At 31.1% G+C, this 15561-nt stretch overlaps 1 long non-coding RNA gene across 1 annotated transcript; it reads right to left on the bottom strand.

Moving 5' to 3' along the window:
* Window positions 1-2730: 2730 nt before the first annotated feature.
* LOC124412193 lies at window positions 2731-4460 on the bottom strand. Its single transcript, XR_006929772.1, has 2 exons — window positions 4230-4460; window positions 2731-3121 (listed from the first exon to the last, which is right to left on the bottom strand). It is a non-coding gene; the product is annotated as an uncharacterized LOC124412193 (long non-coding RNA).
* Window positions 4461-15561: the final 11101 nt, after the last annotated feature.

Genomic DNA, 15561 nt, shown 5'->3' with positions numbered 1-15561 from the left:
TAACAATTGCAGTGAGATCTAAATTCAGACCCTTAAAAACTGACCGGAAGTTCACGGATCGGCTTATATCAGACAGGCAATACGAATAAAATCGCTTCAACAAGAAGTTGAGGGTTGTTTTTTCCAGAAAGCTTGAGGGCTCGATCATTACGATTCACACCCCAGCCGAGGGCAAGAAACGCCAACACCGACGTGCGAGAGCCTGGATAACTTCCATTGAACGGTAGACTCCCACGCTCGTTGTAACTCGGGGGTGTATTTCCCCCTTCTTACACCGGCGTTTTATTTCTCCTCCCTTTCGTCGGCTCCGTTACTTGCCCTCTGGCGTTACTTCGTCAAGAGTCGGCGATCCCCCGCCTTTAATCGCAATTGAAAATATCGACGCGTGCCTTGCGAGCCTAAGGGAGATGGCGGACGGGAAAAAAGGCGGTTGAATAATGGACGAGCAAAGTCTATCTAACGTTGACGTGATCCTGTCAAGGGGGAAGCGGTACGTGCCGGGTTGGCGAAAATAAAAACAAACAGTATGAAAGAAATGAGGGAATTCAGCATCTATGCGCGAATCTATACGGGGCTGATCGTGAGGGGATGTGAACCTTGTCAGAAGCTCAACCTCGTCGAGAGGTGTCAAGTCTTTGTTCGGATCTGATCGTGAACTGTAGTGACGTAAACAGGGAAAATTGTAGGTGTCTTTATTCCGAGGGGATGGTTTTAAGGCAATTCTAAGTAGAATCTATAATCTATTGAAAAATAACGCACGTTTATCACTTTCTTGGTGAAGTTTGTTCTGCAAATTTTTTATTCTTGTATTTTAACTCGAGAATTTAGCATTTGCGGTGAAAATCGTAGCAATAAATGATCAGATGTCAATAATAAATTTCTCTTGTGAATTTAAAAAATTTTCAGGAAATATGTTTTCAGTTTCTCAATAAAACATAAGATACCTCATTGTTACACCTCTAAGACACGTTATTGTGTCTAACATCGAACTTGAGATAAAACAGTCACAATGATTAGAGAGTTCACAAAAATTTGCTCACCTTCAGTTGTAGCACAGGATTTCCAATGTCTAATGGCATATACGTTAAGAACTTCAAACTTGTAGTCGCCTTATCACCACTGCACAGTCTAATTTCACTCGCGATCGTTTCTCAAGGATCCACAGCTCATGTGACGCACAGACAAGCTATCGCGGGTTTTTCCACGAAAACGAACTCGGCCGGTATCTGCTCTATTCGGAGTTCGAGCCGCGAATGTCACGCTCGCTTCTACGCCGCTCGAGCACTCTCGTTCGGTGCGCACACTCGCCGCCGCGCATGCGCAATACGGGTGCTAGTAATCCTCTATCCCCAGATGCGGGTACGCTACAGCAGCGCTTCGCTCGCGAAGGCGTCCAGTAGCGCTTAATCAAAATAAAAAGGGTTGCATTGAAAAATAAACTATGGATTTTATTCCTGAAATTAAGTTAAAAATTGTTGACAGATTGTCGTGAATATAATAGTATAAATGCTACGACCAGCACTTGTTGTAAACTTCGAACTGAAACTTCGACGCATATTCTGCGTCGAGTCGATTTCTGATATATCGTTTCTTATTTACCAAATCGATGATAATAACTCAGTAGGATAAAAACGCAGGAGTTTCCGCTTCTCGATCGTGAGAGAATTGCGTTGAAGGGGTCTTGTGGTTGCCCAAAATTATCCACAAGTGCTTAGATCTATGCGCGAATCAAAACAGTAATCTGTAGTTAATTACGAGACGATTTCCTCGGAAAGAAAAAATTCTCGATGTTAATTTCTACGCAAAAAATTAAATCGACAAGCTTCTCATAGTTCCGAGAATATTCAGAACGTTATTCTGACGATACCCGTTTTACTAGAATTATCTGGTGACTATCATAAACCAAATTTCTCCCAGTCGAGGGTTCGGATTCTGCTGGAATCACGAGGGTTGGCAGCATCGGGAGATATTTAACAAGGAAACCAGCTGTGCTTCGTGACTGACATGCTGCGGGTAGATTTATTCGGCCTCAAGATGAAGCAGCTTCGAGTTTAGTTGAGTGTCAAACACACGCCGGAATTTGAAAGCGCGATTCTCAGAGTTCCGAATATTGATCTTGAAGGCAATTAGCGAAATTTACTTGCCGAATGCTGCACGTGATCACGGAATGAGGTTCTCAGTGAATTCAAGTTGCCAATATCAGGGTCGCCACCGAAAATCAAATGTGAAATTTGATTTCTTGTTGATTAAAAATTTTTCACGGCCAAAATTCAGTTCTTTGACAAATTCGATATGAATTACCAATTTTACAGAAGGGGTTCGATGATTCGAAATTCCAAGAATTTTTAGTAGACTTAAAACAATTAAAACCATTCACTGGTAAATGAGAAATCGTTTTTTATACACTTGGCAAAATTTCCTGACCACAACCTTGGAATTAACAAATCGTGAGAATCAGGACGAAGGATTACACGGGTTGAAGGATAATTTGATGAAGGAAAAAAGAACTCGAATCACGTAGGTTTTTTTTCCTTGTTTTTTTTTTGAAGCAAACAAAATACTTTATTGTTAGATATTATTATATATGGTACAGTACGCGTAGTCCGTGACACATTTAAAAACAGACTATTTAATTGTAATATTCCTAAATAAATAGCCCTTATTATTATCATTATTATTATTATTATTATTTTTCCTTCACTTTTATTTTTATGCTTTATTTTTTATTTCTTAAATAACCAACCTTGATATGACAATCTCAATTATTTTTTTTCTTTCTTTTGTAACATTATTTCAACCGTTTATCTTTTTTTTTCTCAGCCAGCTCTTGCGTATTATAATAATAAGCCAATCGTTAAATCGTTATAACCGATATCATATATGTATAACAGTGACAACACATACACTCTTTCTTTCTCTCTTTCTTTTCTCTCTATTTCAGTCCGTTTGTTTTCTCGTTCAAAATATGCCCATAACAAGATGGAATTTTGTTTCTTTTTTTATTCGTTTTTCGTTTTTCTTTCCTATTATATTTCATATTTTGAACAAATTTTTTTTTTTACAGGCTACGTTCCATCCGTAATCGATTATCCTGTATTGATCAAAATATCGATCCGAAGGTCTCTCTCTCTCTCTCTCTCTCTCTCTCTCTCTGTGTGTGTGTGTGTTCGCATTATACAAGCATGAATAAAAGCCGGGGCGAATTTGAAGAAGACAAAATGCATCGGGGGTGGTATAAGTTTCAAGCTGAGCTTTCGTTCCTTCCGCATTTTCCTTCACCCGCGTTTACTTCGCACGGTGTGGTTGATTTTTGCAATAATTTATTTTTTTTCCTTCGCTCTCCCATTTTCTCTTTTTATCCCTTTTTTTTTATTTATTTTTTTTTTGTTCACTGGCCATTCGCACCGAGTTATAAAAATATTCGCGTCCGTCACAAATCTAGCGGTTTGACGGACACTACAAACAGACAAACAGACAAACAGACAGACAGACAAACGCGGGTATTAACAGTAAGTATAAAAGATTATACTCAAAGAAAAAACGATCGAATGATAATAATTGTTTGGTTACATAGTTTCTTGGGTACAGGAAATACATACATATATATTGTATCGTTATGAATTGCAAGGAATTTTCTTATTCTTACAAAGGCGCATGGAAAATCGCCCCGGCTCTTCTCTACTATGCACGTAATAAAGTTTTTTTCATGTAAAACGAACGGATGGCTTACTTTGTTTCTCACCTTACAATATTATATAAGTATGTAATAACGAGATGGGCAAAAATAGACACGTTATGTATATAACATTCGACCGTAAAATTTCGCGATATAATTATAATAGATCCATACTTTCGTATTGTTGTATAATACAATACATTATATGTATAACAGGTTTGCAGAAGTTTTTGAAAAGGTCAGACTATACTTGATCAACAAATTATTTTCATTCATGCTTTCCTATCGTTTTGCGTCTCGAATGGTAATATGAATAGTACTGTTATTATTACTGTCATTATCGTTGTTGTTATTATTGAATTTTTGTCTGTTTTTTTTTCAATCATTTTCTTTTCTTTTGTTTGTTGGTTTTTTTTTTTTTTTTTGTTTGTTTCACAAACATTACGCCACACGTATTGTCTATTAATTAACATGTGGGATATTTGACGTATTGATGTGGTTATAATTATACGCGATACCTATATCATGTATATAATAATATATGGTAAATAACGTGTGTGTGTATGTGTGTGTGTGTGTGTGTGTGTAGTGGACAATGGCACAACCTACAATAAATCCTACGTCACAGGGCAACATCTTCACAGTAAAATACAGCACAATCATTGTTGTTATCATTCTATAATTCATATATATCATATAGCTCATATAATATATACGCATGCATTCAATAGCTTATGGATTTATACCTCATTATACAATGTATGATGATAATGGTAATAGCAATAATAATAATCATCGTAATTGTCGGTATCAAATTAAATAATATAATATTGCAATAATATCAATAATATTAATGTTAATAATAATAATAATAATAATAATAATGACGGTAATAATATGCATGTATAATCTATATATATATATATATATACATATAGATCATACGTTAAAATTGACCTGACATATTCTATTGACTAGGCACACTTAGTTCATATTGTAACAAGAAAGTAAAGCAAAGAAATTATTTTCCTTTTCTTCTTATCCGTTAAATAACTCTCGAAATACATCACTCACATAACTTATCAAATATGACATATAAGATTATACTATATATTATATTATACACGACGTATATAATATACGCGTACGCAATTATCAATTCAGTAATTCAATTCTCCAATGTTTTCACCGGCAATAGTAGTGATAATAGTAATAATAATAATAATAATAATATCATAAATATCAGTAGTGATAATAATAGTAATAGTAATAATAATAACAACAATAACAATAACAGTAATAGATAATAATAATAATTATTATTTCGTATTACTAATGCGTACGTAATATATATATCCTATAATAATATTTATTGGTATTTATGTTAACATTATCGTTCAAGGGTTTACATTATAATTAATGTAATATTTTCCCTTTTCCTAATGATGATGATTACGATGATAATAATAATAATAATAATAATAATTCCTTTACTGCTTACGCAAGTTTTTTTTTTTTTTTTTCAAGTTTTTTTGTTGTTGTTTCTTCACCTCACTTACTCGTTACGTCGTATCAATAATATTATCATCCCTTATCGTACGATGGAAAAATAGAAGCTTCTGACAATTGAAAACCAAACAAACGTGAATATTATGTAACGCCTGTAGGGCTGGAACTGGGTGGGTCAGTTCGCCAATTAAAAACATTAAACTTGAAACGTTTTCTTATACAATATTTTCCATAATTTACTTTTACAGTGTATATTATATATATATATATATATATATATATATATATATATATATATAGATATCATATAAGATATATAGCATATATGTATAATATACGCCTTGACTTTGTCGAGATGTTTATAAAAAATTGTCGCGCAGTTGGTCGCCCTAATTTAATTACAAGATAAATATAAAAGATTACACGTTATACACCTAGGACGAAGAAATTATTAATATTTCAGCAGTATACAACAAATTCATAAATTGCTTCTGTGTAACGAATTCTTCTGTTCTCTCTCTCTCTTGTCATTAAAAATAAATTCCAACGAATTTCAGAATTCTGCATATAATGCCAAGGACGATTTTTCTCGCGCGTTAGCATATACCAATAATCACTTATTTAAATAACTAAGCATAAATTGAATTTCTTAAAAACATCTCGTCCTGTTACGTCATTACACCTATTCATATAGCAACTCGTTCGCGGCTGTGTACATATACATATAAATAAACGTTTAAACTTGTATTATTCAATAAATATTATATATCTAACCGTATTGATTTCAGGACTAACACACACCCAACTTCCTACCCCCGAGGACCTGCTTAACCATTTACATCCTATGTTTTTGTCTTCATTACTTTTTTGTGTTTTTTTCTCACTTTGTCACCTCTTTTTTTTCTAGTACATTAGTTATTAGTTGTACAAATATCGGTGGTATATCGATTCCTCACACGTAGGTACACATGTACGTGATGCACGTATAATTAATTAATCGTAGTGACTGTAGCTTATACACTTAAGTATATCTCACACACGATATTCGTTCGACTCGTGTGATACGTGCTTTACAGTATTTCTTTTATTTTCATTTCTCTTACAAAACCGTTTTCCTTTCTCTTCACTTCGTTACTTCGTATTACATGGAATACGTAAAAATTTGGAATATGTAAAAATTTCGAATCTATCAGTCCTGAAATTCTATAATTACGGAATCGATTATCGTTATGAAGATGGAAAAACGGCTTTACGTTTTCATACGTACAACATAGCTGATAAAAATGAATCAAAGGATCAGCGTTGCGTCCGTTGTGGACTATCGATATGGGTTATTTCCTGCTTAAAGTAATTACACCCGAAGGGTTGTTACTGGGATATTGATTAAGAATGAATGTTCGTCGAAATGTAGTTTAGTAAAAAAAAAAGTGGATCTGAAGATAGTTTGGTGAATGGAATTGAATGTACAGTCTGAAAATGAATTTTTAAAAAAAGGTTGGATGAAGAGTGAAACGTATGTTTCTTGAAGTTTGGAATAAAGAATATTCTTCATTATTAATCTGTATTGTATAGGAGAAAGGCAGGAGAAAACGTGAAGGGAAGGAAGTGGATTCAACCATTCGGTGCACTTTTTGGCCCAATTCAATAAATATAGTATATCATATAGTCTACAGTTTTCATTCATTGTATCATTATCGTTATTTTTAATACCTTCCGTTCAGAGCACGAATATGCAAATGATATATTGTTATTATTATTCATTATCATACGACCGATGTAGGTACTATTATTACTCGTGCATAACACCTGTAATCATTGTCAATATATTTACAAACTTTTGTTGATTTCTTTTTTTTAGTTTTCTTCCTGCCTCGCTAAATTGGTGTCCCAATGCTGAAAGCAGATTCAATTGACACATTTTTTGTATTGGTTTCTCAATGATTTTTCTGATTTTTTTATTGTTGTTGTTGTTATTGTTATTATTATTATTATTAACATTATTGTAATTATTATCACCATTATTATTATTATTGTTATTATTATTATTATTATTATCATCTGTAAAAACAGACGCCAACAGAAATAAATATAACGTCCAACGTCTAATTAATAAATGATTTGATCGTTGAAACCAGTTCCCAGCTAAACGACCTCATAAATTCGATATTATTTTGTGCATGATACAGTATTATATAAATATAATATAAGGACTTAGATAATCCATTGATTGTATGTTACATAGAATAAATGCGCGTGTGTGTGTGTATATAGAAAGACAGTTTACGTGTTATAAGGTCGTACAGAATATAGAGATTAAAATGTACAACACAACGTAAATCTTGAAACGTAACGCAAGCCTAATTAATAAACCTCAATTTTTCATATCTATATCAAATCGTCATCTCTTTACTCGTCACAAGTCGTCATGTGTGGTTTTACTTTGTTTGTCTCTTATGTTCTGTGTCATTGTTTAATTGGTTTTTCCTTTATTACTATTTTTATTTATTTATTTATTTTTTTTTTCTATTTTCATCTACACTTAGTATTTTATTCTTATTTTTGTTTTTGTTTCACCTCGTGTTTGAATATTCAAGCCCGCAACATTTATCATACTTCGTTAGAATATAATTGTATAGATAGTAAGTATAAGTCAACGTACAAATATAATAGAAAAATATAATCAGTAGTAGAAGAATATAGAGATAGAATAGAGCTAGAATAGGTTAATTGTTGGTATGTATACATATACATGCATATATATACATATATACTCATATAGTAATTTGTTAATCATAATAATTGGATTAGTAATTTGTAATATATCGCGGAATGTTCATTTATTTATATATATATATATATATATAATCATATTGTATGTATGTATGTATGTATGTATGCATGTATTTCAAGTTTCTCCTTTCTCTTTTCGACAATCCGACTTTAGATTCAATTTTTAAACGCCGCTATCAGAGTAAAGGAAGAAAAAATAAATTGTCGCAGCTAAATTGTCCATGAATAAAAAATTGTACAACGCTTTCGAAGTTTCTTTTCTGTCTGGCGCTCCTCTCAATTATTTTCTACTTCTCATACGAAAAAACAGTTCGGTCCCTTGACCAGTAAATTTTTTGTGCATGGAAATTTGTTCAAATTTTTTTTGCATCCGTAATTATTTTTTATTCTTGGACACGTCAACTATTTTAAAAGGGACAAATATTTTTGCACTAAATTTTCTACACAGCGTTTAATACAGATAGATATTAAGGGATGAGGGATGAAACGCGTGCAGGACAGTAATTTTTTGAGAGCTATATGTATAGGGGTGCAATTTTTAAAACACTTTTGTCATTTCTTTTCGCTCCATAACTGTAAATTACGATCATCTTAACATTTACGCAACACTTTATATTACTATGGTTATTATTGTTATCGTTATTATTGTTATTGTTATTATTCTTATTATATTAATATTATTCAATCAATATTACACGATAGATCATTATGACCATTATTATTACTATTACAAAGGTTAGAAGGATTAAAACTATTATTGTTATCATTATCATTATCATTGTTACTGTTATTAATGTTATTACGAATATGACTAATATTAACTTTTTTTTTTCCTTACACGATACAAAAATCAACTCTTCTGGCATGTTTTTTTTTCCCATTGGATTTTTCAACGCTTCGATTTATTTTCAACTTGATAAAAACGCGGATAACAGATTTTAAGGATTTTCTTTGTCCTTTTTCGATTATTATTATTATTATTGTTGTTACTAATATTATCATTATCATTATCATTATTATTATTATTATTATAACTTATATTTTTTGGATTTTTCGTCTATTTTTCATTCATTTTCCAATCATTCGTCAATACGTAATTGGTGCGTCAACATATATGTGATTGTTTTAAACCGAGGTTCTTACGCCGGTTTCAGACGTATTATAAACATTAATCGTTACTTACATATTAATTGCAACTTTATGATTTTTTTTTTTTTTTTCATTTTAAATATACACATCACTGGATATTACTGTATAATAATACATAGTTAACATACAAATTGAAGCTTAATCGCGCGTGATTTCCAAAGTCTGGGTACAATTTTGATTCAAGGGTTCAACGTTACGCAATTCGGATCATGACATGTCTACTATACCTCGTAGCGATTGTTTTTAGTTACTTTTTTCTTTTTCTTTTTTCTTTAATTCAATTTTCCTCTTCACTTTCGCACAAATCGGAGCTCGACTGATGGCCGATAAATTGCGAATATATGTGAACGACAATCGCGATTTTGCATGGAATCGATATTACGTCCATTGGCCATTCAGGCTCTCTTCGGAGTATATTTGAAATAATTTATCAAGCGTTTCGCCGCTGTTACGCAGCGTGCGTTCGTTCGTAAATCATGTGAAATCGAAAAGTGTTTACAAAAAAGTGATTTAATATAATATACGGTTTCTTCATTATACACGAGCTAGCGATATTAAATTTAAGAAAAAACAGTTCAGTCTTAGAGGGGCGGTAGAATAATTTATTATAAGGTGAGACGTTTAAAAAGTGTTTTTTTTTTCTTGCGTTTTCATTTTTTTTTTTTTTTCATCAAACTTTTTCACCGGTGAAAAGAATGTCTAATGTATAATAATGTGTTATGTAATAATAGAATAATGCGTATTCTATGTATATTATATATTATGTAAAACGAAGTAAGCAATGGAATTTCTATCTCGTATTTCGTAAATTAGAAAGCGATTCTCAGCGATCAGGGTACGTCGACTATAATGAAAATTCTTTGTTCCGACATTATAGCGTAATAAGTATCAACGTGTACCCCAAAAATATGAATAATTGAAAAGCTGGTCCCCGTCGAGTCTGCATAGCGTTGTTTCTGTTTTATCGGTATTTGCAATATCCAAATTTGGTTTGGCAATTTCGATGTAAAATAAAATGTAAAAAATTTCGAACAAACTTTTTCGAACAAGCAAGCATCTCGACAACGATATGATTATAAAAGCTTGTGGAAAAAATTTATCGCTTCGATTCACGATCATATACGAGATAGAGAAGCTACAAGTTGTAAATTATCGATATAAATTTATGCGGAGGAGATATTTATTTATTTATTTATTTATTTATTTTTTAAAATCTAGCCAAGCCTTGAAAATTTTTCACTTTATCCAAGAACCGGATCGATCCGGATTCTTTCGCTATGCGCTACCTCCACTATTGCTAAACTACACACTTGCTTGCGGCAAAATTATTCCCAATAACTATATAATTCTGCCGCCTAATCTACCGAGAAGATAAAATACGATATTAATTAATTCAAATATAATGTATAATTCATATAACATGTATGAAACTCAAGTGAAACGGTGAGTTTAGAGGAAAAATAATGAATTCAGAGATTATACCGTTGACGGGAAATCTTAAAATCTATCGATATTCCGCACATATTATTTAAACAAACAATATACGCGGTATATATCCGTATATTATGAGATGATTTACGCTTAACTTATAGAAACGCTACTCAATACATAGTCTAATACACGTGCTATTATTTTTATATATATCCCAGAAAATACGCTCGAGGATGAATAAGTTACAATTTGACGCATCTATATACTCATTTCTTGCAAGACCGCGAATATACATCGCGTGTATTTTAATTTCGCACCTCGTCGTTTAGGGTTGCGCCTCGGCCGGTTATAAACGGTAATATAAGGTATGCGTGTATTACTTCACATAAATTATTATTATTATTTTTATTATTATTAATATTATTACGCATTATAGAAAAAATAAAATTATCATACCAAGAGCCCAAGGATTCGGGGGGGAGGGGGGCTCTTTCGATAACAAATTAACAAAAACATTCCTATATGATAGATATAGGATTAGCTTATCTCGTCATCATTCACTTATCACCTATCATCATGTTTTCATCATGCCGTAATATTATTCAATATGCGATTATACGATTATTCTTACGTCTATATTAATAATCATGTTATGAGTATAATTTTTGTAGCATGAGTGTGTCTTCAATTACAATTACAAGCATAAGTCTGGATCTAGTTTATGCATGATCGTACTTTTTCGGTTTTCTTGGCAAGCGCGAAATTATTTAAAAAATGATAACGTTGAAACGATCAATATCGCATTGATAAATACACCGTCCTAACTGCATTATCGAATAGTAAGACCTCTCGCGTCGATTTTATAATTTTTATCTCACGTTGTGCATTTATTTACGATAATTTGTCAGATTACGAGTTAAAATTCCCGATAAATGGCCAGAAAAAGAGAAAAAAGAAAAAAAAAAACGTGATCGCGGGAATAGATTATTAAAAACTAATGTGAGATTATTTTAGATTTTTAATAACGGAGAGATGAAATCCAACTACCAACTCTTTAAACCATGGTTTTCTCAACATCTTAACACTGCGTTACGTTATGAGTAATCAACGCTCTGACGTAGATTCGTAAGAACGTAATTTCTCTTTTTTTTCCATTGAAACCGGAAAATTTTCCGACCATTAATACGTACACCGGAAATAAGTATCCGACCGTAAAACGAATCTTTAAAAATTCTGTGCAGAAATATCATTTTTATCCTTTATAAATTTTAGATGGAGGGTCAGAGGAAACCGGAAATTCCCCGCAAAATTTTTATACCGATTATTTCCATTCCGCAACTGTATATTTAAACGATTTACAGTTCGCGTTTCAAATCTCTTCCGGCGTTACAAAAACGTTCGTCGTTTTTATGAAACATGGAAATATTACTCGATAAATCAGAAAGCACAACGCAGAGTGAAGATGTGTTGATGAATTGCTGCTTTATAAAAAATGTGAAAGCATATTCGTGATATGTGAGAGAAAGTAAGACATATATACATATATATATATATATATATATATATATATGTATATGGATATAATTATAGTAAATGCAAATATATATTTTCATATTATTATTATTATTATTATTATTATTATTATTAAATCTTTTTACGGTTCATATAACGAGGCAATAATATCTTCATGTTTTCGGCAGGAATTTTATCTGACAATTCAAATTCATTCATGTATACTACGAGAGTTAAAATTTTATAACGTTGAAAAAGCTTGAGTGAAAAGAAAAGAGATTATCGATGAACAATCAGTTTTGCGGGGACTGTTGTAAAAATATTTGAATGATATTTAGATTTAAAAAAACTGTTGAAATTTTCAAAAAAGTCTGCGATAATATTGGGTTAATCAATAAGTTCCAAACAGTTTTAAAAAATTTTCTCAGGACTAATTTAACTTAAGGATCGGTGTTCCACATTTTTATTTTATATACCAGCGTTACATGGTCGTTGGATTTTAATCAATATCTGCAATTGTTCCAAATTTGATCGATTATTCGAATGAAATTGTTTATAACTATGAATAAAGAACTTGTATAATTTATGGTTATTTCGCTGCTTGTTCCAAATATGTGTGTATTTTATTCATGCATATATTTATAATGCAGGTATGTGCGTGAGATAAGGTCAATTAATAATCACGTTATAAGTGATGGGTATAATATATATCTTTATATAGTATTACGGAATTTAATTAATATAAATTGTTAAATTGTTAAATTGTTAAATTGTTAAATTGTTAAATTGTTACAAGGAATACGTTACAGCATTTGGTGTTCAGTTACAGTTCATCATTTGAAGGAGACCTAGCTAACACATTCACATGTTACGATATTAAATGATTAGTAATTAATAATATTAATTAATCATTATTACTATTATTAGTATTATTATTATTCGTATACCATTATGGTAATGCTAATTAGTTTTGAGTCATTCACTTGAGTATGATAACATTTATCATTATGCAGTATCGTTTATCTCACATTTCAATTAATATTACAGTTTTAGTGCGTGCGGTAATATGGCTTCTATTATAATATTATATGTACGTATGTATGTGTGAGTTGAGACGGTTAAATACGACGTACGCGCAGAAGACTAGACTTAACAACATTGCATCAATAAACATTTCAAATATTTCATAATTTGTTTGTGTGTGTGTGTTTTTTTTTTTTGTTTTTTTTTTTTTTTTTGTTTTCTTGAATATACCTAATTTTTCATTTACTTTATTGGCGATTCTTTCATTCATTTTTCTTTTCTTCTAACTTTGGTTCTGCTATAAGTAAGTGAATTGTGTGTAATAATTAGTGTTTTATGGTTGCACGTTTTTATTTCTTTTTCAACTACAAGAGTGTATCGGGTTTTTAACTTTGAAATTTATCGTTACCATTTGTGTGCATGCAATGGATTAAAAGCATTCCATCATTCGGCATTTTTTATTTGTTGAATAAATACGTTTACTTGTTCGTACGTTTTTTTTTTTTTCATTCTATTTTCATATTTTGTTTCTTGTATTTTTTTTTCTCCCCCCCCCCCGTTACGCAATATATCTATAACTTTTCTTCTTACGAACTATTCAATTTCCACATTTTCTTACAGGAATATCAGCTTTTCTTCTGTGAATTTCGGGGACTCTTGATTTCTTTTCTCGAGGGAATGTAAATGAACAGATGTTTTTATCAGATCTTTTTCGACAAATAAATATATATGTGTAAATATACCTGTTGAAAATATCGGAAAAAATTTGAACTCGTTTTGAAAATTTTATTCGATTTTCTTCTTCTTCTTTTTCTTCTTCTTCTTCTTCTTCTTATTCCATTGTTTAATTTCGGAAAAACGTAATTTGAAACATCACAGTCCGTTCTATAATATTACACAGGGTTGGGCGTTTTGGGCAAGATATTGGGTTCTTCACTTTTTTTTTTTTTTTTTTGCTTTTTTGTTTAGGTACCTTCGGTTTTTTTTTTTTTTTTTTTTTATACAAACGAAACGAATTATTGAACGTTTAATAATCGATTGCAGAGGAAATCTCGACAATTCCAAATACATAATTACTAGATAGTATATGTTGTTTTTTTTTCATTTTTTTTTTTTTCTTTTGTTACTTTTTCAATACTCAATTCAACAACACGAATTACCGTCAATTCAATTCAATCATCTAACATGAGCAAAATGCAGTTAATTAAAAAATACAAACATTTGACAAATACATTCAATAATAATTATTATTATTATCATACAGTATATCATATCTCATATATCATATATATATATATATATATATATATATATATATATATATATATATATATATATATATATATATGGATTTATGTTTATATATATATATATATGTATGTATATATATATATCAATAACTAATATTATCGCAATATTATCAGTTGATTATTATACAGATTAATGTTGTATCGTATAATATGGTCGCAAGAAACTATATTGCGCAATTTCCTGTTCACCGATCAACAATTGCATTCTTAATTTAAAAATATTTCCATTGTCTTCAATACGCGTCCCTAATTTTACCACCTCCCATACACTTGTCGCTTCTTTTCGTTCTCATTATTTTCCTCGACCATTTTCCCTCTCAATCCTTATTGGCAAGCTAAACTTTTCGCATCATTTCGTACGTGTCTAACAATATATATGCAAGCGATTCGAACTTATTTTAAGTAAGTATAAACGACTGGTCGCATTCGTATATACATATATGTGTATATACATATGCATATCTATATATGTATATGTATACCTATATACACGTAGGCCAAAACACATTAATTACATTACACTGTATTTCGCCGTTATACAATTCTCAGTTTATACGCCGCGTTATCAAGCATTGGCCAATATCGAAAACCTTTCGGAGTCAAAACTCGCTCACATCCACGTGTAGGTATATCAAGTTTCGAAAAAGAGTTGATGTCATCTCGCCTTTTTACACGATATGGCAATAACTTTGTCGCGGTTATAAAAACTGGGATAAAACGATGGTAAGTATACATATAACGTATAATCGAAATCACGCGTTGCAATTTCTAACGCGAACGTCACTTTCTTTGTGTATGATTTAGGTATATCGTATAGCTATTAGATTATAGCTTTCACGTGCATATGACACATTATATGTTACGTATAATATACATATTATACCCATACGGTTCACTAACGGCTAACAATTATTATATTATGGTAAATTCAACCCCCCGGCTGGGATACTAATTATTATTATTATTATTATTATTATTATACTTGGAACAAACACCTAGCTATAGAACTACGGTGTTTTTCATAATTGTTATCAAGTTTACCTAATCACCGATATTATTATTATTGTTATTGTTATCATTAATGATTAATGGATCATCGTTATTGTTGTTAATATTATTATACGTTAGTTTTAGCTTGAAGTGGTTAGGTAAAAGTCTATA

This window comes from Diprion similis, chromosome 11, assembly GCF_021155765.1.
Source record: "Diprion similis isolate iyDipSimi1 chromosome 11, iyDipSimi1.1, whole genome shotgun sequence".
NCBI lineage: Eukaryota > Metazoa > Arthropoda > Insecta > Hymenoptera > Diprionidae > Diprion > Diprion similis.
The sequence above is the reverse complement of the archived record's forward strand: the minus strand, read 5'-3'. Positions and strand labels throughout refer to the sequence as shown.